The sequence below is a fragment of the Lynx canadensis genome, chromosome A2, assembly GCF_007474595.2.
Source record: "Lynx canadensis isolate LIC74 chromosome A2, mLynCan4.pri.v2, whole genome shotgun sequence".
Classification (NCBI taxonomy): Eukaryota; Metazoa; Chordata; class Mammalia; order Carnivora; family Felidae; genus Lynx; species Lynx canadensis.
In genome coordinates, this window is record NC_044304.2 from 128,888,670 (window position 1) to 128,916,041 (window position 27,372).

Sequence of the window (27,372 nt, forward strand, 5' to 3'; positions counted from 1 at the left end):
TTCAGACCTAGAATTCATTTGCTGAGGTGGGAACATAACATAACTTCTGACTTAGAGTGGTTGGTTTTGTGACCAAAATGGCCTGGTTCATTAACTGAATGGACTGTTCTAGGACTCAGGTCTCTATTATATAAATGAAAAAACATTTTTAGTATGCTACTTTTGATAAACTAGATAAAATTCGTAGTGACTAGTCGTAATTTCTCTCATTGTGCTTTTTCCCCCCTGCCCTTATCTTCATATTGAATCTACAGAAGTCTCCATGAGCAGATCCAGACCCACTCAATTGATAGAGCAGCTAAGGATGGAGCAAAAACTGTTTGAAGTCTTCATCTCAAGCCAGTATCTGGTGGGCCAGAGATGGCCCTGAGATCTGTGCAGCTTCTGAGTCTCTCAACATTCACCATGTTTTGTTTCTCTGTAGCCCAATCCTACAATAGAAATGCATTTTTTATCTCATTCTCTTTCTGTCCAGTAAGCTTTTTCAGTTTGTTATGCCCAGAATTCGTGATCCCCAAAGACCACCAGGGAGCCGAGTCCGATGCAAAAGCAAAAGAGCCTTTATTGGAGCTAGCTTGAGCACAATCCCCTACCTGCACCGACGCAACGGTGAGATACCAGGGAGAGAGAGTGAGTTTCAAAAGCACAAAGGTTTTATAGGGGTCTAGGGGCAGTTGGTGAGGTAATGGCTGTGGCCTCAGCCGATTGGCTGGGGAAGGGTCAGAGTCCTGTTTGGGAAGTTTGAACGGGTGAGCGGGAGGTTACTCAAGGGGAGGAGGTGTGGTCAAGGTGGAGGACACAGAACAAGATGGAGTCGGCCTGCGTAGGTCCGCCCTTTCAAGTTTTCCAGTCTCTCCGATGAGGAGTCCTAATTTGGATCCGTTCTAATAGGGTATAGTTTTTCATATTCCCGCTTAATAGTTTCTTGCACCCAAACCTCTGTCTTACTTTACTCAACAGCAATATCTATTGCTTTGCCAGGAACCCATCTGTTCCTCTACTCTTCTAATAATCTGGATTCCTCCAGTCCTCTTAACCCTCCATAAAGCACTGTTCACTTGTTTATTGCTTCAGTCTAATACGTCTTTAGGATATTGTGCCTTGAACTTCCAACTGGAATTTTTGGGTTCTAACCCAGAAACTGGTTATTTTCTTTACATTTTGGCCTGGCTTCAGTATGTCTAATGCAGTAGACTGGTATTTTTGTGACATAGCAATAGAAAATAAAAATTAGTTGTTTATATTTTTTATTAGTATTTGCAAGAAGTAACTAGTCTCTTTATCTTCATAATATGGTGAGAGAAAAATCCAGCTTTTTTTTTTCTACTGAATGAGCTATTTTCCTCATGTCAAGAAGAAAATAGAACTGTGTATGTTCTAAGATTTTACCCTACTTTCAAGCTAACATATTTGCTTGCTACAGTTTCATGATTACTAGAAGACCTGAATCTCTAGGATCAGAGATAGGGGACACTATTACAACAGCAAATGGAATGAGTATCGCAGGAGTCTGGGTGATAGATGAGGAATCGTGAGCTAGGGAACCCAAGTCTTTTTTTTTTTTTTTTAATGTTTATTTCTCAGAGAGAGTACATGCACATGAGCAAAGCTGGGGACAGGGAGCGAGAGAGGGAGAGAGAGAATCCCAAGCAGACTCTTCACAGTGCTTGCAGAGCCTGAGCCAAGATCAAGAGTCAGAGGCTTACCTGGCTAACTCACCCAGGCACCCTGGGAACCCTGGGTGGGGTTCCCTGAATCTTTTATAATGGGCAGTGTCTTTTGGCCTAGATAGAGACATTCTCTTTATTATATAGGACAATAAGAAACTTGACCTTTGCCCTAGAGGGAAATACTGTCACTATGTTTAAGTCTGTTCTCTCTATAAATACCCTTTTAAAGATAGTTTGAAACAAAGGCAGTCCATGCTTCTCATAAAGCCAGATAGCCATGGAGTATTGTCACCTAATAGCCCACACTTTGGAACAATTCAGTCTGTTATCTTGCCCCAAAACATTATTTTGAGATTGTTACTCTTTAGGTTTTGTTTCTTTTGTTTTTGAGAGTGCTACTCTGTAATCAATTAATCCTTTTATTCTTAAGACTCTGCTAACTTACTCTAGGCATTTTTCTTCTAAGATTATAAAGAGCAGAGCATCTAAGAGGAAATCCTAGAAATCCTCTTAGGGGCTCTGTCTGCAGGAAAGCCAGGGCCTTTGTGCGAATTAATAGGGCCAGGATGTATTAATGTAATGATACAGCCTGTGGCCAAACCAGAAAGACTATGTCCTTCAAACCTTGATTCATAGGGTGGTGTACTTTGGAGCTTCAACCAAGATTTTCTGTATTATGATTTTGTTGGGACTGCAGGAACTCTTGTTTCTCTTTGGTTTCTTCTTTGAGATACAGTCCTTGCTCAGAGGCATACAATTACTTGAAAGTAAGAAAGGTGAGGAAGAAATGAATGTATAAAAGCAAGTACTACACCAATTGAAACATCATTCTAGTTCAGGTGATTCACAGTTCTGCTTTCCAAAGACCATCTCTTGTACTGGTTGCAAAAGAATCACCTGGAGAACTCAACTAAAAACTAAAATTAAAATTAAAAAAAAAAACTTTATGGGTTCATACTTACTGAATCTGAATCTCTGGAGTGGAGGCCAGAAAGTTTGTGTATTGACAAGGCTTCCCCAAGTGATTGTAAGATGCAGCCAGTGTTGGGAACCAGTGACTGCAGAAGAGTTTGAAAGGGGCAGAAACTTTTTTTTTTGTGGATACTCTCCACCTTCATTGTAAAGCTACTCACTCTGGGTAGGTACTATGGCATGGAACATTTCAAGTTAAAGACAGTATTCATTTCTCTAGATAGCTGGTTTAAGAAGCTCAGGTGCTTAGATGGGCACAGGTCTGAATATGCTTATCAAATTATCTTGAAGCATTTAGCTTTAATTGGATGACTAAGATTTTGGAAACTGAAGATTGGCTAAGGATTGGCACAAGTGTGTTAAATGCCCGAGTAATAGTACTTGCTTTAATTGAATTTAGTTAATTTCCCTCCTGCTCTTAGTTTGCTTTATATATACATATATATATATATATATGAAATTTATTGACAAATTGGTTTCCATACAACACCCAGTGCTCATCCCAAAAGGTGCCCTCCTCAATACCCATCACCCACCCTCCCCTCCCTCCCACCCCCCATCAACCCTCAGTTTGTTCTCAGTTTTTAACAGTCTCTTATGCTTTGGCTCTCTCCCACTCTAACCTCTTTTTTTTTTTTCCTTCCCCTCCCCCATGGGTTCCTGTTAAGTTTCTCAGGATCCACATAAGAGTGAAACCATATGGTATCTGTCTTTCTCTGTATGGCTTATTTCACTTAGCATCACACTCTCCAGTTCCATCCACGTTGCTACAAAAGGCCATATTTCATTCTTTCTCATTGCCACGTAGTATTGCATTGTGTATATAAACCACAATTTCTTTATCCATTCATCAGTTGATGGACATTTAGGCTCTTTCCATAATTTGGCTATTGTTGAGAGTGCTGCTATGAACATTGGGGTACAAGTGCCCCGATGCATCAGTACTCCTGTATCCCTTGGGTAAATTCCTAGCAGTGCTATTGCTGGGTCATAGGGTAGGTCTGTTTTTAATTTTCTGAGGAACCTCCACACTGCTTTCCAGAGCGGCTGCACCAATTTGCATTCCCACCAACAGTGCAAGAGGGTTCCCGTTTCTCCACATCCTCTCCAGCATCTATAGTCTCCTGATTTGTTCATTTTGGCCACTCTGACTGGCGTGAGGTGATACCTGAGTGTGGTTTTGATTTGTATTTCCCTGATAAGGAGCGACGCTGAACATCTTTTCATGTGCCTGTTGGCCATCTGGATGTCTTCTTTAGAGAAGTGTCTATTCGTGTTTTCTGCCCATTTCTTCACTGGGTTATTTGTTTTTCGGGTGTGGAGTTTGGTGAGCTCTTTATAGATTTTAGATACTAGCCCTTTGTCCGATATGTCATTTGCAAATATCTTTTCCCATTCCGTTGGTTGCCTTTTAGTTTTGTTGGTTGTTTCCTTTGCTGTGCAGAAGCTTTTTATCTTCATAAGGTCCCAGTAATTCACTTTTGCTTTTAATTCCCTTGCCTTTGGGGATGTGTCGAGTAAGAGATTGCTACGGCTAAGGTCAGAGAGGTCTTTTCCTGCTTTCTCCTCTAAGGTTTTGATGGTTTCCTGTCTCACATTTAGGTCCTTTATCCATTTTGAGTTTATTTTTGTAAATGGTGTGAGAAAGTGGTCTAGTTTCAACCTTCTGCATGTTGCTGTCCAGTTCTCCCAGCACCATTTGTTAAAGAGGCTGTCTTTTTTCCATTGGATGTTCTTTCCTGCTTTGTCAAAGATGAGTTGGCCATATGTTTGTGGGTCTAGTTCTGGGGTTTCTATTCTATTCCATTGGTCTGTGTGTCTGTTTTTGTGCCAATACCATGCTGTCTTGATGATGACAGCTTTGTAGTAGAGGCTAAAGTCTGGGATTGTGATGCCTCCTGCTTTGGTCGTCTTCTTCAAAATTCCTTTGGCTATTGGGGGCCTTTTGTGGTTCCATATGAATTTTAGGATTGCTTGTTCTAATTTCGAGAAGAATGCTGGTGCAATTTTGATTGGGATTGCATTGAATGTGTAGATAGCTTTGGGTAGTATTGACATTTTGACAATATTTATTTTTCCAATCCATGAGCAGGGAATGTCTTTCCATTTCTTTAAATCTTCTTCAATTACCTTCATAAGCTTTCTATAGTTTTCAGCATACAGATCCTTTACATCTTTGGTTAGATTTATTCCTAGGTATTTTATGCTTCTTGGTGCAATTGTGAATGGGATCAGTTTCTTTATTTGTCTTTCTGTTGCTTCATTGTTAGTGTATAAGAATGCAACTGATTTCTGTACATTGATTTTGTATCCTGCAACTTTGCTGAATTCATGTATCAGTTCTAGCAGACTTTTGGTGGAGCCTATCGGATTTTCCATGTATAATATCATGTCATCTGCAAAAAGCGAAAGCTTGACTTCATCTTTGCCAATTTTGATGCCTTTGATTTCCTTTTGTTGTCTGATTGCTGATGCTAGAACTTCCAGCACTATGTTAAACAACAGCGGTGAGAGTGGGCATCCCTGTCGTGTTCCTGATCTCAGGGAAAAAGCTCTCAGTTTTTCCCCATTGAGGATGATGTTAGCTGTGGGCTTTTCATAAATGGCTTTTATGATCTTTAAGTATGTTCCTTCTATCCCGACTTTCTCAAGGGTTTTTATTAAGAAAGGGTGCTGGATTTTGTCAAAGGCCTTTTCTGCATCGATTGACAGGATCATATGGTTCTTCTCTTTTTTTTTGTTAATGTGATGGATCACGTTGATTGATTTGTGAATGTTGAACCAGCCCTGCATCCCAGGAATGAATCCCACTTGATCATGGTGAATAATTCTTTTTATATGCTGTTGAATTCGATTTGCTAGTATCTTATTGAGAATTTTTGCATCCATATTCATCAGGGATATTGGCCTGTAGTTCTCTTTTTTTACTGGGTCTCTGTCTGGTTTAGGAATCAAAGTAATACTGGCTTCATAGAATGAGTCTGGAAGTTTTCCTTCCCTTTCTATTTCTTGGAATAGCTTGAGAAGGATAGGTATTATCTCTGCTTTAAACGTCTAGTAGAACTCCCCTGGGAAGCCATCTGGTCCTGGACTCTTATTTGTTGGGAGATTTTTGATAACCGATTCAATTTCTTCGCTGGTGATGGGTCTGTTCAAGCTTTCTCTTTCCTCCTGATTGAGTTTTGGAAGAGTGTGGGTGTTCAGGAATTTGTCCATTTCTTCCAGGTTGTCCAATTTGTTGGCATATAATTTTTCATAGTATTCCCTGATAATTGTTTGTATCTCTGAGGGATTGGTTGTAATCATTCCATTTTCATTCATGATTTTATCTATTTGGGTCATCTCCCTTTTCTTTTTGAGAAGCCTGGCTAGAGGTTTGTCAATTTTGTTTATTTTTTCAAAAAACCAACTCTTGGTTTCGTTGATCTGCTCTACAGTTTTTTTAGATTCTATATTGTTTATTTCTGCTCTGATCTTTATTATTTCTCTTCTTCTGCTGGGTTTAGGCTGCCTTTGCTGTTCTGCTTCTATTTCCTTTAGGTGTGCTGTTAGATTTTGTATTTGGGATTTTTCTTGTTTCTTGAGATAGGCCTGGATTGCAATGTATTTTCCTCTCAGGACTGCCTTCACTGCGTCCCAAAGCGTTTGGATTGTTGTATTTTCATTTTCGTTTGTTTCCATATATTTTTTGATTTCTTCTCTAATTGCCTGGTTGACCCACTCATTCGTTAGTAGGGTGTTCTTTAACCTCCATGCTTTTGGAGGTTTTCCAGACTTTTTCCTGTGGTTGATTTCAAGCTTCATAGCCTTGTGGTCTGAAAGTATGCATGGTATAATTTCAATTCTTGTAAACTTATGAAGGGCTGTTTTGTGACCCAGTATATGATCTATCTTGGAGAATGTTCCATGTGCACTCGAGAAGAAAGTATATTCTGTTGCTTTGGGATGCAGAGTTCTAAATATATCTGTCAAGTCCATCTGATCCAATGTCTCATTCAGGGCCCTTGTTTCTTTATTGACTGTGTGTCTAGATGATCTATCCATTTCTGTAAGTGGGGTGTTAAAGTCCCCTGCAATTACCACATTCTTATCAATAAGGTTGCTTCTGTTTATGAGTAATTGTTTTATATACTTGGGGGCTCAGGTATTCGGCGCACAGACATTTATAATTGTTAGCTCTTCCTGATGGATAGACCCTGTAACTATTATATAATGTCCTTCTTCATCTCTTGTTACAGCCTTTAATTTAAAGTCTAGTTTGTCTGATATAAGTATGGCTACTCCAGCTTTCTTTTGGCTTCCAGTGGCATGATAAATAGTTCTCCATCCCCTCACTCTGAATCTAAAGGTGTCCTCAGGTCTAAAATGAGTCTCTTGTAGACAGCAAATAGATGGGTCTTGTTTTTTTATCCATTCTGATACCCTATGTCTTTTGGTTGGCGCATTTAATCCATTTACATTCAGTGTTATTATAGAAAGATATGGGTTTAGAGTCATTGTGATGTCTGTGTGTTTTATGCTTGTAGTGATGTCTCTGGTACTTTGACTCACAGGGTCCCCCTTAGGATCTCTTGTAGGGCTGGTTTAGTGGTGACAAATTCCTTCAGTTTTTGTTTGTTTGGGAAGACCTTTATCTCTCCTTCTATTCTAAATGACAGACTTGCTGGATAAAGGATTCTCGGCTGCATATTTTTGCTGTCTAGCACACTGATAATCTCGTGCCAATTCTTTCTGGCCTGCCAAGTTTCAAAAGAGAGATCAGTCACGAGTCTTATAGGTCTCCCTTTATATGTGAGGGCACGTTTACCCCTTGCTGCTTTCAGAATTTTCTCTTTATCCTTGTATTTTGCCAGTTTCACTATGATATGTCGTGCAGAAGATCGAATCAAGTTACGTCTGAAGGGAGTTCTCTGTGCCTCTTGGATTTCAATGCCTTTTTCCTTCCCCAGTTCAGGGAAGTTCTCAGCTATTATTTCTTCAAGTACCCCTTCAGCACCTATCCCTCTCTCTTCCTCCTCTGGGATACCAATTATGCGTATATTATTTCTTTTTAGTGTATCACTTAGTTCTCTAATTTTCCCCTCATACTCCTGGATTTTTTTATCTCTCTTTTTCTCAGCTTCCTCTTTTTCCATAACTATCTTCTAGTTCACCTATTCTCTCCTCTGCCTCTTCCATCCGAGCCGTGGTGGTTTGCATTTTGTTTTGCATTTCATTTAAAGCGTTTTTCAGCTCCTCGTGACTGTTCCTTAGTCCCTTGATCTCTGTAGCAAGAGATTCTCTGCTGTCCTGTATACTGTTTTCCAGCCCAGCAATTAATTTTATGACTATTATTCTAAATTCACTTTCTGTTATATTATTTAAATCCTTTTTGATCAGCTCATTAGCTGTTGTTATTTCCTGGAGATTCTTCTGAGGGGAATTCTTCCACTTGGTCATTTTGGATAGTCCCTGGTGTGGTGAGGACCTGCAGGGCACTTCCCCTGTGCTGTGGTGTATAACTGGAGTTGGTGGGTGGGGCCGCAGTCCGACCTGATGTCTGCCCCCAGCCCACCACTGGGGCCACAGTCAGACTGGTGTGTGCCTTCTCTTCCCCTCTCCTAGGGGCGGGATTCACTGTGGGGTGGTGTGGCCCGTCTGGGCTACTTGCACACTGCCAGGCTTGTGGTGCTGGGGATCTGGCATATTAGCTGGGGTGGGTAGGCAAGGTGCACGGCGGCAGGAGGGGCAGGCTTAGCTCACTTCTCCTTAGGTGATCCACTTCAGGAGGGGCCCTGTGGCCGTGGGAGGGAGTCAGATCCGCTGCCGGAGGTTTGGCTCCGCAGAAGCACAGAGTTGGGTGTTTGCGCGGAGCGAGCAATTTCCCTGGCAGGAACCGGTTCCCTTTGGGATTTTGGCTGGGGGATGGGCGGGGGAGATGACGCTGGCGAGCGCCTTTGTTCCCCACCAAACTGAGCTCTGTCTTCCGGGGGCTCAGCAGCTCTCCCTCCCTTTGTCCTCCAGCCTTCCTGCTTTCTGAGCAGAGCTGTTAACTTATGACCTCCCAGACGCTAAGTCGCGCTTGCTGTCGGAACACAGTCCGTCAGGCCCCTCCGCTTTTGCCAGCCAGACTCAGGGACTCTGCTTGGCTGGCGAGCCGCCCCTCCGCCCCGGCTCCCTCCCGCCAGTCCGTGGAGCGCGCACCGCCTCGCCGCCCTTCCTACCCTCTTCCGTGGGCCTCTCGTCTGCGTTTGGCTCCGGCGACTCCGTTCTGCTAATCCTCTGGCGGTTTTCTGGGTTATTTAGGCAGGTGTAGGTGGAATCTAAGTGATCAGCAGGAAGCGCGGTGAGCCCAGCATCCTCCTACGCCGCCATCTTCCCTCCCTCTCTCGCCAATCCTTTTTTTTTTTTTTCTTTTTATAAGTTTCTGGTTGGTCTGGTTGGGATTTGATTTTTAATAGGGTGTATGCAGACTTGCACTGAAAAGTAGTTCCTATTCAGATTAAAAATGAACAGAATTCATTCTTTTAGTTTTCAGATGTCTGGGTCTATAAAGCACAACTAAATTAGGTGCAGGACCATAAAATTAGCTCCAGAAAATTCTCTAGAGGATATCCTGATGGCAGATAAATAGCAACCTATCCACTCCTTACCTCATGGCTTGACTGTGAGGCCATGTGGTAATTTGGACCCAATTTTGCCAGCTAGCCTGAGGATAGCATTCACATGGCATTAATAGCAACATCACCTTCCTTGGCACCTATGGCAGATGTGGATTATCAATCATGGGATCCTTTTTCACTAGGTCTTGATGTGACCTCCGAATCCCTCTGAAGAATGATCAAGGCAGCACTATCAATTGACTAGAACTGCTTCATTAAATTATCTGTAGTGTGGTGGAGTGAAAAAACGCGGGGGGGGGGGGGGGGGAAAAGGCTTATCTCTGACCTTGAACAAGCCATTTCCTCTCTCAGGGTTTCCTGTTCCTTTGCTTTCAGTGTTTCTTCTTTTCATTGAGTTTCTGTTAGTGTATGGCTTTGTTGCTTTGTTGTTGCAGTAGTTAGAGGCATCAGCTAATGGCTATAATTGAATAGTTTTTAAAAATATAAGCCAGCTCATTTCATACCTGGTTATACTTCAGCTTAACACTAGATGATGTCTAAGATGTGTTTCAGTTTTAAAAGAGCAACACCCATGGCCTTATATATTAACTGTTGTCACAATGTAGTAGGCTTCTTTAGGGTAAAATAAATTTGGAGATGGGTAGAAATAAATTTATGTGAAACTCAGAATTGGATACTTAGATCAGATTCTCTTTGAGGTAAGGAATTCTTTTGCCCTGAACCTCCCTTTCTCTAAGACCTCTTCAATTTTCTAGGATCTGAAATCTCTATTGTCCTACATTCTGATTGGATTGTCATGTTTTTTTGTTATATTTATCTCTTAGACTATTGGCCAACTTCCATACAAAAACTTCTGAAGCTGGAAGTTGATAAAGTACACAAACGTATGTAAAACCAAAGATGGCCCTACAACTTACCCAGAATTCTTCCTGCCTTGATTAGCCATTGACCCACTCCTCTCTATAGTGGCACTTTATCAGGTAGCTAGCTCCTGTGGGAGAGTGGTATAGTTGCATTGTCTACAGATGTGTTTTGGCAACAGAGTAGACAATAACCACTTATTGGGAGAGCAATGTCTTCCTCCCCCCCCTCCCCCCCAAACCATCAGCTTAAAGGGAAAAACAAACCATCAGTATACTAAACTTCAGTTCCTACTCCAGGTGATAACCCTGATCTTAAACTGCTAAAACCTGAAAGTTCTCCTTTTGAATCTAAAGGAGCCACGAAGAATCTTTTTTTTTTTTTTAAAGATGTAGTACATGAATAAAGTGCTGTGCTCTTGGAGGGTGTTATTCAAAATACAAAAGGTGTTATTCATAATACCTCTTTTACTGTAGAAAATGCATGCTTGCTAACTTGAGTTTCAGCTGTTGTTAAAAGAAAATCTGCAGATAGAGCAAAAGGGCAAAAGGGTGACATCTGGCATAACAGACTTTCTAAGATGGTTTTGGCATAAAGCCTGCATTAAACAGCAGAAGAAGGAAAAAAATATATTGGAATAAAAAGAAAAAATGAGGACAATGCAACACTGACTTTGAATTTTTCTCAAGCCTGTTTAAAACCAGTGCAACTGTTTTGTTGTTGTTATGACCTGAAATGGGCCATCACCTCTAATATTAGCTCTGAAAGACAAGAGAATATGACTACGTGATATTTTTTTCAAGTGAAGGAGGTTGAATCATTTCACAAATTCTCAGCCACTATACATCTTGACTTCACCTTTTCACCTGCATGAGTATTGCACCAAAATGTCCACATTGTTACGGGATCTCTGCCACTTGACTTGTTTGGATACTTTCTAAACATGATGCATCAAATGTTATTTGAAGTCGTAAGGAATATATTTCATATTCAAAACAACGGTGGCATGGAAATTATGATCTCTGTACCTTGAAAAGAATACACTACTGGATACAAACAAGGACAAGTTAGGATAAAGTTTTAAAATCAAATAATTACTTAAGACACTAAAAGATAAGAATCATAGAGAATAAACTTTGCAGGAAGCAGGTTTAAGACTAACAATTTTGTGTGCTCCCATTTTTCTTAAAATACATTATTAGGCCTGCATCATCTCAGCTTGAAATTGAATGGGTAAGTGAGAGAGAGGCAGGAGCATAACTATAGATTCTGGATGATCAATAGCCTATTGTTTGACAGCTCCAAGGCAGTGATTCTGCTGAATTCTTAGTGACTGAGTCCTTGGGTTAGTTCTGATGTGAGCAGTTTCAGTTTGTGCCTCTTGCTTTGATATGCATGCACATCTGTGAGGTGACCAAGCCATGGCAACAATTCTGTTAAAAATCAGCCTTTGTGTTTGTCCTTGGACCCCATTCACTTACACCAGAGCTTGAACTTTACTGATGTAAAGGACTTAAGCTTTCACCCTAGTTTCTCACATGAAGATGAAAGTGAGAATATTATCCATGGTATGACCTTGATCTGCACATGACTAGATCTCAGTAGGAGTTTGGCATGTGAATTGGGGACGCAATATGGCCTTTGAGAGTTGTTTATAAATAGAACCTGTGTTGCCTTACATGATTTATAAAGCCATGATTCCAGAGATTGAGCAATATTTGTTGGTTGAGAGAGAGAGTAAACTGTAATGACAAATAACAGAATGCTACTTTATACAGCAGCTATGTAGGGTATAGCTTTCTAGGGTAGAGTTCCTTGGCCCAGACATTGATTACATGAATTTTTGTTCTTAATTTCTCATTAATTCTAATACTAAATGTGTAAGCCTCCCCCCTATTTTTTTTTTTTTTTAAGAAGAATTCTAAATAAAAAGAGACTGGGGAGAAAGTGTTAAACGAAGGAGAATGAGATGCCAAGAGCATTTAGAGTTGATCCATCTTGAGCATTAATGAGAAATTTAATCCTCCTGAGTATTCAGGGTGACCTGAAGGTAAAAGACCATGAATTTAAGTGTTTTGTTTGTTTGTTTGCTTGTTTTTCCCCTCATAGTCCTTAATCGGTTACAGTGGTTATTCCTTTTAGGAGTTCTCTAGAGTTCCAGGGCCTACTCTCTATCAGATTGAGTTTGGATATACAAAGAATGGATCCAAAATGGAAAAGAATGAGAGTCACACAAAGATGGGTGTGAATACTTAGAGTTAAGGAAGTGGAGAAGAGTGAGGACATAGGCTCTGAAATCAGATTGGGTTTCTCATTCTACTTCTGCCACTTACTATCTTCATGAGTTACTATGTCCAAATATTCTTTTTTGTAGCATGGGAATAATATGGATGGATATGGTGGATTAGTACTTAAGTCATTCTACCTTCTTTGTAGTTTGCCTTCTCTGCAGTGTAGAAAACTAAAAACTGTATTTCTGAACTGTATTTGCCTCCCTCCATGAAGGATAAACTTACATAGGAATTGTTCTTCTGACAGAAGCAACTGGAAAGATGGCAAAATACTACTTAAAAAAGTGTTTTCAAAAATTGAACAGCAGGCACTGCAATACTATGACCTCTGAGAGAAAGGAAACAAATGAAGAGAGCCCAACAATTTTCTCAGTTTACTGCCCAAGAACACTTCTGAGATTACAGTATTGGGAAGGGAAGCCAAGGGAAGCCAAAGAAAGTCTGGTAGCTTTGCTGAATCAAGGGAATAGAGATTAGAGCCTAGGGAAGCTAAGGTGGCTATAATTTGCAAGACCAAATGTTAGAAAGGAGGAAGCTGTAAAGAGAAAGAGCTCCAGAGGTTTGCAGAGGGGTCCTATTTACTCTTTGAGTACTGATAGGTGTTAATATGAGGTGTAATTTCATGAAGCTGGAGAAAGGAAAAACATGGGAAGTCAGTAGGCCAAATAATTCCAGGAGCACAGAAGGCTAGGGATACATCACATTTCTTCCAGACAGAGTGACTAACCTTCATTACACATGAGTCACTGGATAAGAGTCCTCAGAAAGATCATGCTTTAGCAGTGAAGGTAAATTATCCCAGAAAAAAGACCGTTCTGTGTATGCCAAGGTGGGTTGGGGAAGGGGTGGGGCGGGCTGTGAAAAAGAAACTTAAAACCCAAAAGAATCAAACTGAACTGAAAGTCATTTGACTGTGGGCCAGAATAAACTTGGATTAAAAAAAAATTTTTTTTTTAATGTTTATTTATTTTTGAGAGAGAGACAGAGCACAAGCAGCAGAGGGCAGAAAGAAAGGGAGACACAGAATCAGCAGCAGATTCCAGGCTCTGAGCTGTCAGCACAGAGCCTGATGAGGGGCTTGAACCCATGGACCACGAGATCATGACCTGAGCTGAAGTCGGACACTTAACCGACTGAGCCACCTAGGCACCGCAAACTTGGAGTTTTAAAAAGAATACGACTGAATCTAACACTTAATATCTTTAAATTCACAATGTCTGGCATTAGTTAAAATTCCCTGGCATGAATGCAGGTCAGAAAACATTATCCAAGAGAAAAATTGATAGAAAAAGATACAGAATTGAGACGATTAAATTGACAGGAAATGACCCCAGAACAGATATTATATATTTTATAAATTTATCAAAGTACATAAAAGAGTGAATATTAAGAGATAAATGAAAAACATGAAAAATACCCAAGTAGAATTTAAAGCAATTAAAATACAATATCTGAAATAAAAGGAATACACCAGAGAGAATTAATAACAAATTAGAGTAGAAAAAAATGATCATTGACCTTAAAGACCTAACACTAGAGATGATTAAAAAATAAAGCCTGGAGGGAGAAAAGAGTGGACAAAACTTAAAACAGTATCAGCAACCTGTGGGATGATATCAATATGTCTAACATATATTTGAGTCCTAGAAGCAAAGGAAAATGGTGGTGTAGGGAGAAAACAGATTACAGAAGTATTTGAAGAAAATGACACCACCTTTTCCAACTTGACAAAAGCTTAAACCTATGGATCTCGGAAGCTCAAAGAACCCCATGCCAAATATAAAAAGAGCTACACCAAGGTACAACATTATCAAACTGTTGGAAAAATGTGATACTGATAAAATCTTAAAAGATGCCAATGAAAAGACAAAAAAATGTCTTTCAAAAATTAAAGAAAAATATATTTTTGAAACAACTGGAAGCTAAGAGAATTGTTTAGCAGTAAAATTACACCACAATGAATGTTAAAGGAATTTCTTCATTCAGAAGAAATTTGGTATCAGAGAAAACTGTATTTTTTAAAATAAAGATTGATGGGTATAGGAAATATATGGGTAAATACAAAATATATCTTGATCTCCTTTTGAAAATCTCTTAAAAGATAAAAAGTTGATTGTTAAAAGCAAAATAATCTATTGTGGGACTTATAACATGTGTAAAATGAAAGCACAAGGGATAAGTAAGGAGATACAGAAGTATACTGCTTCAGTGGTATAAACTATATTGAAAGAATTCTTTTTGAATATAGATTGTGATAACATGAAGATGTATTATAACCTATAGAACAATCCCTAAAGAATAAACAGAAATATATGTAGAAATATATGTAGCCATTAATGGAGATAAATAGAATAATAAACAAATAACCCAAAAGAATCAGGAAAAGAGAAGAAAAAGGAGCACTGAACAAATGACACAATTAGGTAAACAACAACAATATGGAGCATTTAAAATGTTTGTATTTATAATCACAATAAAAGTAAATGGCCTAAGCACTCAAAAGTAGACAAAGGATTGTCAAATTAGATAAAAAAGCAAGACAGTATATTCTGTCTAAAGAAACCTCTCTTAAGTGTAAAGAGATAAAAAGGAAAAGCATAAGGCAAGATATATTATGCAAACCATAATCACAGGAAAGCTGGAGTGGCTATACTAATGTCAGAATAGACTTAAAAACAAGGAATTTTACCAGAGATAAAAAGGAACATTCTATAATTAAAATGGGCCACTTAATAAAAAAGATAAACAGTCCTAAATATATACACACTTTATAATAGAGATTCAAAATACATGACTCCAAATCTGATAAAACTGAAAGATTAGGGAGATCTATACCTATTGTTGAAAACTTCAATACTTAACTCTCAGAAATTTATGTCACAAGTTAACAAAAAATAAGGATATGGCTATGGACTGAATGCTTGTGTCTCTCTTAAATTCATATACTCAAGCCCTCATCTCCAAGTTGGCAGTATTTGGAAGTAGGGCCTTTGGGAGGTACCTGGGGTTACATTAGGTCTTGAGGGAGAGGAGCCCTCATGGTGGAAACACTACGATATATATATGCATGTGTGTGTGTATATCTATATGTCTGTATATCTATATAATGTTTGTATGTGTATATGCATATATATAATGGAATATTACTCAACCATAAAAATATGAAATCTACCTGTCTAATAAATATATATATTTATATAAATATATATTTATATATAAATATATATATATATATATATTTATTTAAAAGCAATGCAAGAGCTCTGTCTCTCCATTGGCACCAACCAAGGAAAGGCTGTGTGAGCAAATAGCAAGATGGTGGCCATCTGCAAGCCAGGAGAAGGGCCTGGACCAAGCACTAAGTCTGTTAGCAGATCCAAGACATTGATCTTGGATTTTTAAGCCTTTGAAACTGTGAGGAATAAGTATTTTGTACAGGCATTTGTTTTAAAGATCTTTATTTTTTTCTTAGAGATTTTTATAGTTTTCAGTGTGAAGGACACACAGGTTTTGTAAATATTTTATTAAATTTTTCCTAAGTATTTCATATATTTAGACCAATATAAATGCTGTTAAAAAATGTTTATTGCCAAGATCTCTATATAATGATTTTTTGTATATTTGTCCTATAACTTACTAAACTTGTTCTAGTAACTTCTTTGGTAAATTCATTAGATTTTACGGTTAGTCAATCATTTATCTGCTATTAAAGTCAATTTTATTTGTTTCTTACCAATTTCTATGTCCTTTATTGCTTTTTATTGGCTTATTGATCTGTCTATACCTCAAGTACAGTATTGAAGAGAAATGGTCAGTAAACATCTTTTCCTTGTTTCCAGTCTTAGAGTTTTAGCAGAAAATCATTCAATATTTTATATTAATATGATTTCAGGAATAAGTTTTCATAATTTGCATTAGATTGAGAAAATTCTCTTCCATTCTTAGTTTGCTGAGTGCTTATTATTTTTTTTATCATGTGTAACTGTTGAATTTGTGAAATGTTTTTTCCACATTTGCAGAGATGCTCCTATAGTTTTTCTTTTACGGTCAGTTGTTATGGTGGTTTACACAGATTTTTAAAATTCTTTTAATTTTTAATTTTTTAAATTTTTTAATGTTTTTATTTCTTTGTGTGAGAGAGAGACATACAGAGCGTGAGCAGAGGAGGGGCAGAGAGGGAGACAAAGAATCCGAAGCAAACTCCAAGCTCTGAACCATCAGCACAGAACCTGACTCTGGGCTTGAACTCAGAAACTGCAAGATCATGACCTGAGCTGATGTTGGATGCTTAAGCACCTGAGCCACCCAGGTGCCCCTCCATACATTTTTTTTTAAACCAATATTACATTATGGAGATTATCCCAACTTGGTCATGTATACTCTCTCTATATTTTTTTTTTCAACGTTTATTTATTTTTGGGACAGAGACAGAGCATGAACGGGGGAGGGGCAGAGAGAGAGGGAGACACAGAATCGGAAACAGGCTCCAGGCTCTGAGCCATCAGCCCAGAGCCTGACGCGGGGCTCGAACTCACGGACCGCGAGATCGTGACCTGGCTGAAGTCGGACGCTTAACCGACTGCGCCACCCAGGCGCCCCTCTCTATATTTTTATAAGCCACTAGATTGAATCTACTGATACTTTGTTGAGGGCTTCTGCATCTGTGTTCATGAGGGATATTTGTTTCCTTGTCCTGTTTGTATATGGCTTTTGTATCAGGATAATGGAAATCTTCATTTTCCATTAACTAGCTCTCATCTGAAATCCAGCAAGAAGGGCCCTACAACCACAAGAATTAAATGATTCCAACCACCTGCCAGCAGGAAATGATTTCTCTATAAGAAAATATAGCCATGTGGGCACATTGATTTTAGCCCAGTGAGACTTAGGTGAGATTTATGATCTACAGAACTGTAAGATAATAAATTTGTGTTTTTTTTAAGCCACTGGATATAGGAGCAACTAATACACCAATATTCTAAATGAAAAACATATTTGGGAGACTCATAGTATCTGATGTGAAGTCTTAGTATGAAACTATAGTAATCAATATAGTCTGGTATTGTCATAGGGATAATACCTAGATCACTAGTTCTCAGCAGTTTTGGTGTCAGGAAGGACCTGACCTCTTTTCTTTCTTAAATATTGAGGATCTCAAAGTGCTTTATACTCATAGGAATTATGTGGGTTTTAGCTCTTGATATCTACCATATATTTTAAATCTATTTAACATAAGAAGCTTAAATTGAGTTTTAAAAAAGATGTATTTGAACTATTTTAAATTTTAACTTAATTATTGAACAAATTTGAAAAATAATCAGGTTCCCAAGCCCCTCAAAAATTAGAAGAGTGGCATTATTTTTCATTTAAAATGATTTAAATCATTTAAAATGATTTAAATTTAAATTTAGATTTAAAAAAAAATGTCTGGCTTATTAAAATACAGGTAGGTTTCATATTTTTATGATTGAGTAATATTCCATTATATATGTATATACACATACATATATATACACATACACATGCACACACACACACATACCACTTCTTTATCCATTCATCAGTCATTGGACAGTTGGGCTGCTTCCATAGTTTGGCTATTGTAGATAATGCACCTATAAACACTGGGGTGCGTGTATCCCTTTGAATCAGTATTTTTGTATCCTTTAGGTAAGTACCTAATAGTGTAACTGCTGGATCATAGGGTAGTTCAATTTTTAACTTTTTGAAGAATCTCCATACTATTTTCCAGAGTGGCTGTACCAGTTTGCATTCTCACTAACAGTGCAACAGGGTTCCCCTTTTCAGATCCTTTCCAACATCTGTTGTTTCTTGAATTGTTGATTTGGATGGAGCTAGAGAATATTATGCTAAGTGAAATAAGTCAGAGAAAGACAAATACCGTATGCTTTCACTCATATGTGGAATTTAAGAAACAAAACAAATGAACAAAGGGGGAAAAAAACAGAGGGAGGCAAATCAAGAAAGAGACTCTTAACTGTAGAAAACAAACTGATGGTTACCAGAGAAGAGGTAGGTGAGGGAATGGGTGAAATAGGTGATGGGGATTAAGAAGTGCACTTGTAATGAACAGCTGGTATTGTATGGAAGTTTTAAACCACTATATTGTACACCTGAAACTAATATTGCACTTCATGTTAATTAACTGGAATTTTGAAACTAAAAGAAAAAAAGGTTTTGATAAACTTCTAAGTAGAAGAAAAAAAAGATTCTTATTTCTGTTTCTGCATTTAATTTATTGTAATATCACATTTAATTGAACCTCTAGAAAACTGTATTGAAATTTTATGAGGGAATGAAAATGAAAAAGTAAGTGACTAATATTATTATGAAGCTAATTTTAACTCCTAGGATCCCTGAAAGAATGAGATTTTGATCACTATTTGAGAACAATTTATATAAATAAATGGAACCAAATAAAGTTCAGAAATAGACTAGCAATATATATTCAGTGGATTTTGAGCAGAAGTACAATGGTAATTCAATGGAAAAAGGATAATCTTTTCAACAAATGGTGTGTAGCAACTGGGCAGGCATATTTGGAAAAATGAACTTCAATCCTTTCCTCACACCACATAGAAAAGGAACCCCAAATGGATCATAGACTTAACCACACGAGCTAAAACTATAAATCTGCTACATAAAAACATGGGCAAAATCCTTGTGTTAGGCTCAGATCTTTTAAAAAAATATTTTTTATGTTTTATTTATTTTTGAGAGAGAGAGCGAGGGAGACACAGAATCCAAAGACAGCCTCCAGATTCTGAGCTAGCTGTCAGCACAGAGCCAGACGCGGGGCTTGAACCCATGAACCGGGAGATGATGACCTGTGCTGAAGTCGATGCTTAACCGACTGAGCCACCCAGGCGCCCCAGGCTCACATCTTTTAGATACGCCTCAGAAGATAGCATGAACCATAAAAGAAAAAAAAAAAAAATGAATCAGACATCATCAAAACTTTTGCTCTTTTAAAGAAAACTAAAAGACAAGCCACAGATATAAAAGAATAATATTTGTCAATAATTTTTACAAGAGGCTTCATCCATAATATATAATTAACTCTTGCAGCCTAATACTAAGAAGACAAAGAATAGGATTTTAAAAATGAAAACAGGTGCCCCTGGGTGGCTCAGTCAGTTAAGCCTCTGACTTGGGCTCAGGGCATGATCTTGTGGTTCACAAGTTCAAGCCCCGCGTCTGGCTCTGGGCTGACAGCTCAGAGCCTGGAGCCTACTTCAGATTCTATGTCTTCCCCCTCTCTGCCCCTCCCCTACTCATTCTCTCTCTCTCTCTCTCTCTCTCTCTCTCTCTCTCTCAAAAGTAAATGAACATTAAAAAAATGAAAACATTTGGACAGATACTTTACACAAAAAGATAGGTGAAAGATGTGAAAAATAACATGAAACTGTTCATCATCATTAGTTACTAAGGCACTGCTACACTTGCACAGCATACCTGCTAGAATGGATAGGGAAGAATTACATATCAGGGGTTATCATTAGGACAATACTAATTTTCCCACAATACACTCACTAGAATAGATGGGAAAATAATTGCAATATAGGTGCTGATGAGGATATAGAGCATCTATATCTCCCATTCACAGAGTAAGTGGAATTCCAAAGTATGATTGCTTTGGAAAATGGCTTGAAATTTTCTTACAAAGTTGAACATACATATCCCGTATGACTCCAAAAATTCTCTTTTTGGAATTTACTACTGTGAAAGGGAAACTGACTTGTAAATGAATATTCTTAGTACTTAATCCATAGTAGCCTCAAACTGGAAATAATCTAAATGTCCGTTTTGGTTCATGGACAAACAAATTATGTTCTATCTATACCATGGAATATTAATCAGCAATGTAAAGAAACCACTACTGATAGGTGCAGCAACATAAAAATTCAAAAGTCCTTCTACTAAATGGAAAGGTCAGATGCAAAAGACAATATAATGTATGATTCCATTTACATGAAATTTTTAAAAAGGCAAAATTGTAATAATAGAAAGTAGATCCATGGTTGCTTGGGGCCTATGGTAGCAGGTGACGCTTGACTAGGAAAGCATACCTGTGAACATCTTTGGGTAGTGAAAATGTTCTATATCTTGATTGTGATGGTAAGTGACATAACTGTATAATTTCTCAAAACTCATTGACCTCTACCCTTATAACAGGAGAAGGTAATTTGCAGGCCAATAAAGCCGATTAAAAAAGAAAGCACTTTTCCCAGCCTCACTTGCAGCTAGGGCTCTGGGTATAAATTAACCAGTAAGGTACAGTTCTTGACATTTGGAAGGCTGAAGTAAGGTAGATGATGTGCTCCTGCAGCTTCTGCTTTTTCTGCTGGCAGAGGGGTAGTGGAGGCATTTAATTTGTTCTGTGGCAGCTTTAAGTAGAGTTCACTATGTCCGGCTATTTGCTGCGTAGGTGCCAAGAGTCAGGCCTGGGACATCTATTCTGCTAGTGCAGATTGTAGCTGGCAGGGAATGATTCCTAGGCTTGTAGCTATGGCAACTACTGATTTATGGCAGTTCTCCGTGGCAGCCACCTGGCTATTATGGCTTCCTAACCAGAGTTAGTTCTGGGGCCAGTGGTTTTCTGATCTAAAAGAGGCCGCACTGATTTTGCGGTGTGGCTTTTGGAAGTTTTCTCCTTAAACTCCACACAGAATCTGCTTCTTCAGCGTTTTCAATGATTCTATAAGCTACACAATCTCCTGTAATAAAAATTTTTCATTTAATCTGTCTAAAATGGAGTTGATTTTTAAATATTAATATATGGACTTGAAGGCATATTGTGAGAAATAAGTGAAATTATGTAGGTAAAAAACTTAATAGTAGCTGCTACTTAGTAAAGAACTCAAATATTTATTGTTATTATTGCTATATGTTGCTAGATAAACACATGGTAAGCAAACCAGTATGGGAGTATAAAATAGCCGACTTTTTGCTTATTGTCTTAGTTGAAGCTTCCATAACAAATTATTTTGGATTGGGTAGCTTGAACAACAAACAGGTGTCATGGTTTTAAAAGGTGGAAGTCCAAGTTCAAGGTGCCAGCAGATCCAGTGTCTGTTGAGGGCCCCTTTCCTTGTTAATAGTTGCTGTCTTTTCATGGTATCCTCACATGGAAGAGAGAAGAGAGCAGCAAGTTCTCTCATGATTCTTTTCAGGGCACTAACCCCATTCTTGAGAGCCCTGCCTTCATAACCTCATCAAAACCTATTACCTCCCAAAGGACCCACCTTTTAATATCACACTGGGGGGAAAGGTTTCAACACATGAACCTGGGAAAGATGTAAGCATTCAGTTTTTAACACTCATCTATTCAGAGAGAACTGAAATCATGTAAAATTAGACTGGGAATACTGTGGAGTGACAGTCCTGATGTAAATATCTAGCAAAAACATTTAATGGATGTTTTAAATGGGTTTGGGAGGTTGGAAAAAATAATATATTAGGGAGAAGCAGCTTCAGTTTACAGAGAACAAGTTCAGCCAATTGCAATGTGCTGTTTCTTTTTAACTGGCAGATTAAGGGGGATGCTATAGACATAATTCAGCAAGGAATTGTACCAAGTTGTAATATCTTTAGGAATAAGATGGAGAAATGTAAGCTTCCTCATCACACAATACAGTGACCTATCTGATTCAGTACATCTAATGTGGGACCAATTAGTGAGTGCCTACTGGCAAGCTCAACCCCACCTGAGGCTCTGAGACCATTTCTGACCCAGGTCAAGATTTAGGTCAGGAACTCAGTGTCCAAGCATGCAAGTCAGCATCATACCTTGTTCTCCCAGACATATTACTTGAAATCTTGATCTGAGATCTCAGAGTCATTTTTTTGACATCGATCTCACTTCTTAACATTCATTGTCTGCTAAATATTGAAATTTGTCTTATCCCAATCATCCCTACTGTCATTTGTTTCTGTGCCTATCTTCTTTCAGCTACTGTAACAGTCTTCTAACTAGTCTTTCTGTCACAACTGCTCTGCTTCTCCTAACTGGACCTCCCTATTGTTTTCACTCATCTTCCAGAAAATCAAGTAGGATCGTGTCACTCTCCTAACTAAATATCCCAAACAAAATAAAGCTAAATATCTTTCATAATCTGACCCAGATCTATATTTCTAGATTCATTTTTTTGTGTCTCCTGAGTTGTATGTACAATTTTTATGTTCACATCACTTCCAAGTTCTCTCACTCTGTGTTTTAGGCCTGCTCTTTCCATGCCTATTCTCTTATACATGCTCACTATCAGATGATCCTTCCTCTTTAAAGGCCACTGAAATTAAAAAAAAAAAAATACATATATACATTACGCCACTGATAGCCAAGTTGCAGAACTCTAGGAGGTCCACTCACATTGTAGTTTATGTGAAAGATACACTCCACAGCCCATGTGGGCAAACTCCTCACTAATCCTTTAGTGTGAATGACAATCCCTGGAGTTCTGAAACTGAACTGTCATGAACATGCAAAGTTATATGCTGAAAAAAAATTCAAATTGTGTGTAAGTCAAGTCTCAATTTATTGCCCTACACTCCTCTACCTGTTGCATCCACACGACTCCTGAAGCAGAATGCTAGGGGCACCAGTGACAGTCACAACAAAATTTATTGCAATGAGAGGCAAGGCCGACCGATTGGGACCAACACTCTTGAACAGAGTGCGGTCTCAAACAGCTGGGGTACAGAGTTTTTATAGCCAACCCCATCATCTTATCATCACCTGGGAATAGAACAAAGGAATAGTTCCCAGATGGGGGTGGAAAGAGTTCAGACATGCCCTTGCCCCAATCCAATCAAACACTAATCCAGTTGATTTTCCTTGAACTTTTGTTCCCTTGATGGATAGGATAAGGCTGTTATCTCTTAACCTATAGTGTTAAAGCTGTTATTTCTTAAGGCTACAGGTTAGCCCTGCACTACAATTTAACCTTTACACCCCCTTTCCAGAAGTAACAAATAATATCTGTTGGGTAATGTTATGTTACATCCTATTGTATGTATTTACCTATGTATGTGTGTACACAAAATAATGATTATTTCTTACGTGAGTAGGATCATGATACACTTTTTATGCTGTAACTTTTTATGCTCTTCAATATGCCTTAGAAAATGTTGCTGGTCAATATATAGACCTCCCTAATTGCTTTTTTAAGCTGAATTCCTTTGTCAGAATTCAGTTCAAATAGTGTCTGTTTTTGTCAAACTCCTCTTGGAAGTTCAGTTACCATTTGTGTATAATCTCTTAACATTCTAGTATACTATCTTTTATTAGGATAAATTATAATTATGTCTCCACAGTATATTTTCTCCCTAAATATTATATGATATCCTCAGAGATTGGGTCTTTGTAACATTTTAGTGACTCAAAAATAGTTTCTGTAACTTGATAATGTCGGAGTTTTCCTTAACTAGATAGTTAAGGTAAACACAAGTGCCATATTCCTTAGACATCTCGTTGGATTAGAATGTATCTTCTAAATCTCTGAACATGGTTGCCTTATTTTCTGGGCATTTTTAAGGCTCTCCTTGGTAATATTTATGGAGAATTCTTTGATTTGTTGTCAAATATAAAATCTCACAGTGAAATGCAAAATGTGGGTAGAAATTCCTATTCTTCCAGGTTGTCAGTGCCTCCAGGCCTAAAGTCATTTTAAACTGGGACTCAATTGAACCAGTGGTTTTCCTAGCTTATCTTTTCCTCTTATAGATAAAATTAAAATTCATTTTAAAAGCCTGTCTTTCTCTGACTTAATTCACTTAGCATAATGCCCTCAACTTCCATCTGTGTTGTTGCAAATGGCAAATTTTCCTTCTTATTTCTGGCAGAATACTACTCAGCCATGTATATACCACATTAAAAACTAATTTATTTTGAGAGAGCGAGAGAAAGAGCAGGGGAGAAGCCGAGAGAGAGAAAGAGAGAGAATCCCAAGCAAGCTCCATGCTCATACTGTTGTCCATAGTGACTGCACTAATATACATTCTCACCAACAGTGCACAGGGGTTCTCTTTCTCTATGTCCTTGCCAACACTTGTCATTTCTTGTCTTCTGAATGATAGCCATTCTAACAGTGATGAGATAAAACAGAATTGTAGCTTTGATTTGCACTTTCCTGGTGATTAGTGATGTTAAGCACCTTTTTTTTTCATGTACCTATTGGCCATCTCTATATCTTCTTTGGAAATGAGAGATACGGGAGGTATATTGGAGCAAACTTTTTGTGTACTATTAAATTTAAGTTGTTATCAGTCTAAACTAGATTAAGATGCTAATTATAATAAGTAGTGAAATAACAAAATAGGTAAAAAATTCAGTAAAATAAGTGGGAACTAAAATGGTATACTAGGAAATAATCCTAAAACCATAGAAGGCCATAATAGGGGAACAGAACAAAAAAGACTGAAGACCTATAGAAGACCAATGTGCAAAGCTATGAGCACAATGGCAGAGATAAATCCTACCTTATAATACTTACATTAAATGTGGATGGACTAAACATTTCAACAAAAAGGCAAAGATTATAGAATGGATTTAAAAACATAATTGAGGGGCGCCTGGGTGGCGCAGTCGGTTAAGCGTCCGACTTCAGCCAGGTCACGATCTCGCGGTCCGTGAGTTCGAGCCCCGCGTCAGGCTCTGGGCTCATGGCTCAGAGCCTGGAGCCTGTTTCCGATTCTGTGTCTCCCTCTCTCTCTCTGCCCCTCCCCCGTTCATGCTCTGTCTCTCTCTGTCCCAAAAATAAATAAACGTTGAAAAAAAAAATTAAAAACATAATTGAACTAGATTCTGTATATGAGACCTATTGAGAACTAAAGACAAAAATAGGTTGAAAATAAAATGATGGAAAAAGATATGCCATGCACACAGTAACCAAAAGTGGCAAAGAAAATACTAGACAAAATATCAGACCAAAATATTACTAGAGACAAAAAAGGATATTTTATGTTTTATACATGTTATATCCCTAGCACATCACAAAATATGTTAAGCAAAAATTGACATGAAGCAAAAACTGACAAGTATATGAAGCAAAAACTGATAAATGGATGATTTATCAACAATGAAGATAAAAAGTAGACATGATGAACAAAATAGAAGACTCGAACAATATTATAAGCCAAGTAAACCTAATAGATCTACAGAACACTCGACCCCAAAATAATAGAACACACATTGCTCTCAAGTGCGCATGAAAGTTTGTACAGGATAGAGCATATGCTATAAATTGTTCTAAATAAATTTAAAAGGGTTGTAACCACATAAGGTGTTTTCTTCAATGATAGTTGAATGAAATTAGAAATCAGTAAATGCAAATTTGTAGTCTCTAACCTTGGATGGGCCTTAGCTTCAATTATATGTTCTGTATATGGCCTGGGATACCGTTCTTTATTTCACATGACAACTTAAAATCTTCACCAGTCTTGAATACTTCTATTTTGTTTCTGACTTTATTGAGAAGGTGGAGGCCATCAAGCAGGAATGCTTGAGCCTCTTCCATTTTGTCATATTTACACGCTTTGTTGCATATACCATCCTCTTCCTCACCTTTTTCTTCTGCTTTCAGAAAAAGACTATTTTCTACTGATCAAAGCCAATCACTCCACCTGCTCTCTGTATCCCACCCCTCCAAGTTTCCATAAGAACCTGCTATAACAACTATTTTCTCTTTTTCTATATCAATAGTATCTTCCCAATGTGGGCTCTTCATCCTTAGCTGTAAATATGTTTAGCTCTCCCCTACATTAAAAATATTGAACTCATCCTCAATCTATGTTGTTGACCAATAGCTTGCTTTTCTTTCACTATCTAAAAATTTTTTAAAGTGCTGTTGGCATTATCCTGGCTAAGACACTAGGCCCTAAGAGTTTTAAAAACCTAAATGATAGAGACTAGAAACTCATTTATTTTAAAACTTTTAAGATTTTTTCTTTTCTGCAGAGGCAAAATAAAATGTTCCTTTGTTCTGGAAAAAATATTTAATTGGACCCTTTTATTAGATAAATATAAAGCAAGCATTATTTACCTATTGTTCTTGTGATAAACAGAACACCATTAGTCCTAATCTGAAATATTTTTTAGAATGAGAAATTAGGTGTTCTCTTGGTAATATATATTGTACTGTATTCCAGGAGATGAACATCTCTGAGATGTTCTTTGTGTGTGGTGAGAGCAGAGGGAACTAGTTTTTGGCTCTGAATAAATTGAGAATGCCTGGTACTGCAAAGTGTTACTTGTTCTTGTGGGTTGAGTTGTGGGCATTCTTGTTCAAGAGGTTAAGGAAGGAGATACAAAATTAATACAGATGCTTGAAGAATGAATATGGAATCATTATCAGGTGCATTACCTGCACCTGACATTGAAGAGTAGTCAGTATAAGGAACCAGACTTGTTCCAATACCCCGTGTTCCAATACCCCGTCTGATTGATGCAGAAAGTACTGATGCTGAATAAATTGTCATAGGAATGGCTATGTTCCTGTGGATGAAAGAATGTTTTCGCTGAAGTTGCTAAATATTTCTCTATTAATTGTTAAAGAATAAGGTATAACCTGGAAATGGGGGAAATGGGGATTTAAGGGCCTGGGCAGCAATACTCCAATGGAAGGGGTGTCATAATCTGGTTTCTAGCTACCATTCACTAAAAAGAACTTTTTCTTGGGAAAAAGTCTGTTTTCAGGAGTGAACAGAGAAAGTACAAAAGGATCCTTGGAGTTGTGTTTTGTTAGAAAGAAAGTCTGTGCTGAAAGAAGATAAAACAAAGGGCATAAAATCCAGGAAGTTCTGACCAGTGGTTTTTAATGGTCAAATATGGCATAATTTGAGTATCAAAATAATGGTAGGATAGATCATAACCATTTAAATAAAATAATAATCCATGAATTCAAATTGATATAAATGAATAAATCATTTTATCATGAATGTGATATTTATATAGCCTCA